This window comes from Colobus angolensis, unplaced genomic scaffold (genome assembly GCF_000951035.1).
Source record: "Colobus angolensis palliatus isolate OR3802 unplaced genomic scaffold, Cang.pa_1.0 Scaffold26, whole genome shotgun sequence".
Lineage (NCBI taxonomy): Eukaryota > Metazoa > Chordata > Mammalia > Primates > Cercopithecidae > Colobus > Colobus angolensis.
Window position 1 is genome coordinate 9092319 of NW_012115821.1, and position 6000 is coordinate 9098318.

General features: G+C 39.0%; 1 pseudogene; it reads left to right on the plus strand.

Moving 5' to 3' along the window:
• Positions 1-948, plus strand: part of LOC105515460 — a 44163-nt pseudogene extending 43215 nt beyond the window's left edge.
• The last annotated feature ends 5052 nt before the right edge of the window (positions 949-6000 follow it).

The window sequence follows — 6000 nt, forward strand, 5'->3', positions numbered from 1 at the left end:
CTTCTGTCTCCTCTCTACAAATCATGAAACCGGATGGATCAAACAGAGAATATTCAACATATCTGTAACTCCATATCTTTCTTTCTTTCTTCATTCATTCAGCATAAATAGTTTTGAGAGCATAGATTGAACCCAGTCTTGTGCTAGGCACTGGAGACTCACTGATGATCTGGAGAAAAAGGTCTTGCCTTCAAGAGATTCAGTTAGAATTGGAGAGAAGAGGATGGTTAGAGGATTCTTTCCAGCATAAGAGTTGCCTAGATCAGTGATTTAATATGCATGATAATCAATTGCAGGGTTTGTTAAAGCACGGATTGCTAAACCCCACCTCTAAATTCTGATAGTCTTGGGTGAGTCTCAGTTTCTGCATTTTTAACAAGTTCTCAGGTCATGTTGGTGCTACTGATCTGAGGACCATACTTGGAAAACCACTGACCTGGATGAAGTAAAATATTAAACAAGAACATAGTTCATAGAGCTTAATAAATATTGGTTGGATGGATAAAAGAATGGATCAATCAATCAGCCAATTAGTATAAATTTATCATTACATCAATCGCATAAAACCCTTATAAAAGGAGGCCATAAAGATGGATTTTACAAAGGTTTATTTATTGCTTAGCTATAAAAAACTCTACCTCTTCTTTCTCTGTGGTCACTAACATGACTCATCATTAACAAAAATGGTACAGCTAAAATTAATCAAGCTGCTTTTCCCTATTTATGTCTTGCTCTATCTGGAGTTGCAATGGGCATTGCCTCCTCTGGAGTGTAATTCAGGCTGACTCATTTTCCAATTCACTGACAGAAAGGTCAGCTTGGTTCCAGTTCACCACTGAAGGCATACCAGGAGCTATTGATGAGGAGTTGCACATCAGAGAGATTAACCCACTTCATCTGGGTTTTCTTGACCCCCTTGCCAAGGATTTGGCAAGTCAGTTGGAGTAAAGGTTGAAAACTCACTTTGGCATATGTCTATGGGTTAAATAGGCAGTCAGCAGCATAGAGAATTACAACACTGGCCCAATAGAGTGCTTAAATGCATTAGCTTTGTTTGCATTCAGCAGAGGTGGGGGTAAGCCCTGATTCTGTCACCTGATTCTGAGTTACATGATCAGTACCTCTAATCCTCAGTTCTTTCATCTTGAAAACAGGCACTACAGTAGTAAATAATTCTTAGAATTGTTGCACATATTGCACATAGTGCATTTAGTACAATGCTGACATATTAACCAGTCAACACATTTTAGCTAGCTTTGTTATTCATTAGCTTCTCAAACTTTTTTCATCACATTTATTAATGTTTCGTACATTATTTTTTGTAAATAATATACCTAGAGTTGGCATGTACCCACCAGTTACCTTTAGCTGGGTCAGTAGGAGGAATTTTACTGCTTGGATTTTTAATTCTGAGCCAGAGAATGTAGTGATTCACACACAGCTAACTTCCCTTTGCCACACAGTATAAAGATTTGCACATCATGCCAAAATTCATTCCCTGTCAAAGGTACCCAGAGGAGAGCTGTAGAGGAAGACAGTTGTCTTCTTAAAAATCAGGCTTTAAAACTTAAGTATAATACTTCCAGTTGCTCCCCTCCCCAGGCTCCAAATCTTTTTTTTTTTTTTTTGAATAGATATGAAAGCTGAATGAGGAATGTTTTATATCAGCTCAGGGGTCCAACACACCTGGTTTCCAGTCCTGAAGTTACCATTATAAGCTGTGTGATCTTGGAAAAGGCACTTAAATTATTTACATTTCTGTTTAATCATTCTTATAATAATTACTACTGGAATTATTGTGAAGATTTAATCAGTCAATTCATTTTCCAGTATCTGAAAAATGCTAAGTGCTGCATGTCAGCCATTTGAACTCTTAGCATCTTATCCTATTCTGTGACCCTCATTATAATATTCCTAGATTTATTAAAGGAACCCATGCCCTTTAGGTTTGGAAAGGTTTCAATTACATTCCCTTTCGACCTCTATTTTTTTAAAACAAATAATAAAACCCATAATCCTAGAAAGTCTACATTTCTTTCATCCCTCAAAATGTTGTAGTCACCTGGCAACTTCTCCTACAGCTGCTTCTTCAATCTTTCTGGCAACACTTAATAAGACCTTTTTAAGATAGCCCTTTCATCTACATTGCCAAGTACGGGGCCTTGTCCATAATAGTCACTCAATAAATATCTGTTGAAAAGATGAATGAATAAATGCAGCCAAGACATGCAAAAGTAATCTTAGCATTAAGCTAAAAACAAGGCAGCTTTGTTCCTCTGTAGACATGAGTTGGGGCTCAATTACCACATCCCTTTCAAAGAATTGTTCCAAATCAGTCACTCATAAGGAATTGTATAAAGCCCTATTTATCATAATGCTATTAGAAAACACAAGGGTGGGAAAGCAGACTGTCGCCTCTGCATTGAGTGTCTTTTGGTTCTTACTCTGGCCAAAAATCCATGTCATCTAGACAGAGCCAAGATCAAAGGGCACTCATCTCCAGGTGCCTTTGTTGGCTGAAAATTGGCAGCAACTCAAGCCGTTTAGAACTGCTTAGTGAGCCCTTAAAAATAAATTAGATCATTTTGCTCCCTGTTTAAAACTACCCAATGATATTCTGTGACACTTAAAATAAAATCCAAACTCCTCACCACAACTGAAAAGGTCCCCTTTGATCTGAGTCCTGACTACCTTTCTACTCAGCTATTGTTTTCTCAAAGAGCCATCCCCTTTCACTTCCCCATCCCCAGTGGACACTCTTTATCCCTTAGGACAGAGGTCCACAAACTTTTTCTGTGAAGAGCCAGAGAGTCAATATGTTAGGCTTTGGGGGCCATACTGTCTCTGCTACAACACTCAGCTCTGCCATTGTTGTATGAAAGCAGTTACAGATAATGTGTAAATACATGATTTCCAGTTGGCTATGTTCTAATAAAATTTTATTTACAAAAACAGGAAACCAACTGGAATTGGCCTGTGAACCATAATTTGCCAACTCCTTCCCTAAGATAAGACTCCTCCCATCACACTGTATCCTCATATCCTACTTTAGTTGCTGTAGAATATTTTCACATTTGTTACTTACCTGGTTCAGCTACTAGGATGTAGCCTTCATGAGGACAGGATCTTCATTTTGTTGACTGCAATATATTCAGCACCTAGGACAGTTCCTAGTGCATAATGTCTGGCAAGTGTTGAATCGAATGACCTCAATTTCGATTACTTCTGCTCTCATTCACTACCCAGAGCTCCTTTCAGTTCTCAAGACACTTCAGGCTCATTCTTGCCTCTTAAACTTTGCATCTGCCTTTGCCCTATTCTTGAGGCATCCTCTTCCCTTATATTTAGGGAATGAAAGAAAGGAGGATCTCCTTTCATTCATTTCATCTCAGATCAAATGATACCTCTTTAAACTAGCCCTTCCTGATAATCCTCAACAAAGCTTCCCAGAAGCCTCAGCCTCTCTGTTTTATTTTCTCCATAACATTTATTAAGAACTGGAATTGTTTCTTTTACCTGATTCTTGTACATCCTCCCCTATGATTCCAGAGAGTTTCTCAGCCTCCTCAAAATCTAGAAAAGGATATGACACATAGAAGGTTTTCAATAAATATTTGTCTAGAACAGTGCTTTCCAAACCTTAGTGTGTATCAAATTCACCTAAAGATACTGTTTCAATGCAAATTCTGAGTCAGTAGGTCTGGGGCAGGACCTTGAAACTCTGCATGTCTTACAAGCTCTCCAGAGATGCTGATGTTGCTGGCCCATGGACTACACTTTGAGCAGTGAGGGTCTAGTGAATGCTTTTGACTGCCAGAAAAATGTACTCACCTCCAGGACAGAAAGTGGAATGTAGACTGAGGATCCTTCAAAATCCATCTGTGGCAGCCTGAGCCGAAGATCAAAGTGAGAGACCAATTCCATCCTTAAAAGGCACATCCAATGCAAAATGATAAGGACAAATTTTCCTGAGTCACTTAAGTGGTTTTGGCCTCAGGCACCAGGTCTTCAATGAAAGGGAATTGGCAACATTCTCCATATTAAATTCACCTTGAAAATGCTGAATCACTCATGGGGAACCAAAATGAATCTGTCTTCATTCCGTGTTCAGTCATGTCTTTCTTTCAACCATTCTATTGCATATATTAGGAGAGTTACCTCCTCTACACCTCACTGTGATAACTCTGAAAGACCTCATGTTTCTGCAGGGCCACCAACCATACTGTTTGTGTTATATGGTGCTGATGACCTGAAAGAGGACTCCGTACCTCACAACTGAAAGGGAATGTATCCAACAGGGAAACACAATATGGCAGAGTAATTAAGAGCTATTGCTCTGGAGTCTGATTACCACTCAATCTTTGTGTGACCTTCACCATACTACCTACAATTGTAATGCTTCAGTTTCTCCCTTTTAAATGGGATAATAATGAAACCTGACACTGAAGGTTGTTGTGATGATTAAGGGAGGTAATCCCTCTAAAGAACATGGCCTAGTGCATGGCAAATGTGCATATTAATGAATATTAGCTGGAATTCTTATTCTGCTCCATCATAGAATATTGTTGTCTTGTTTATTGAAAGTTATCTCACATTCTAGAGTTTGCAATGTGGCTTTGAATATGATTAACACAATTATTTTAACATAATAATTAAAATATAGAATGCTTACTGTGCATCAGGCAATATATTAAGTGTTAATTTTTCTCACCTAATCCTGAAATTAAATCTATAATGTGAATATTGGTGTCCAAATTTTGCAGATGGGGAAATTGAGGTTTAGGATGGTGAAGAGAGTTTTTAAAGATCATTCAGCTAATATGATTAAAGACCTGAGCCCAGGTTTGGCTGATCTTCAGGCTCCAGTTCTTAACCACAACGCTATACCTTGCTTGTTATTTCATACATATCAGTATAGATTTAAATGTCCTGACTCTGAAACAGGATATATTTCCCTCACAACACCAACTCTTTGGGTAGCTTTCTCTCCTGTTAGAGAGAGAGTTCTGACCAGTGGCCATTAAACATACTTCCAGGTCTGGCAACCAGATTCCCAGTTCTATTCTGGTGGTTTTTGTTAGTTTGTCTTCCATTTGTTTGTTTAACTCTTGTCTTTATTTTAAAAAAGTCCTGTTTGATAGCACTTTGGTCCCATGAACATCATGACTTCCATTCCCAAGGGCACTTCTTGATGGCCATGTTGTCTCTTACATTCCAGTTTTGTGTTGACAACTATCAACCATTCCAAAATTTAGTGGTGTAAAACGACAGTAGATTCTGTGTGTCAGGAATTCTGAAAAGGCAAAGTAGGCACAGCTCTTCTCTTCCTACAACATCTAGGACCCCAGTTAAAAATACTTGGGACTAAGGGACAACTCTAACATCTAGGAGCTGGAGTGGTTTAGCAGCATCTCCACTCATGCCTGGAACATGAAATAGGATGAATCAAAAGCTGAACTGAGCTAGGAGCATGGACCAGAGCACATACATGCAGGATTTCCATGTGGCTTGGGCTCCTCAGAGCATGGCAGCTGGGTTCTTAAAGGTGATATCACAAGTGGGAGGAGCTGAAGAACAAGCATTTTCAGACTCGGCAATCATATAGTGTCACTTTTATTTTGTATTTTGTGGTACAAGTAAATCAATAAGAAATGGCTAGATTCAAGAAAAGAGAATTAGACACTATCTCTTGATGGGGGAAGTAAGATCACAGTGTTGAAGAGCATGTGTGATCAGAGGTATTGTCTCTTGATTTTTTTTTTATTATACTTTAAGTTCTAGGGTGCACAATGTGCAGGTTTGTTACAAATGTATACTTGTGCCTTGTTGGTGTGCTGCACCCATCAACTCATCAGCACCCATCAACTCATCATTTACATCAGGTATAACTCCCAATGCCATCCCTCCCCCCTCCCCATAATAGGCCCCGGTGTGTGATGTTCCCCTTCCATTGTCCAACTGATCTCATTGTTCAATTCCCACCTATGAGTGAGAACATGC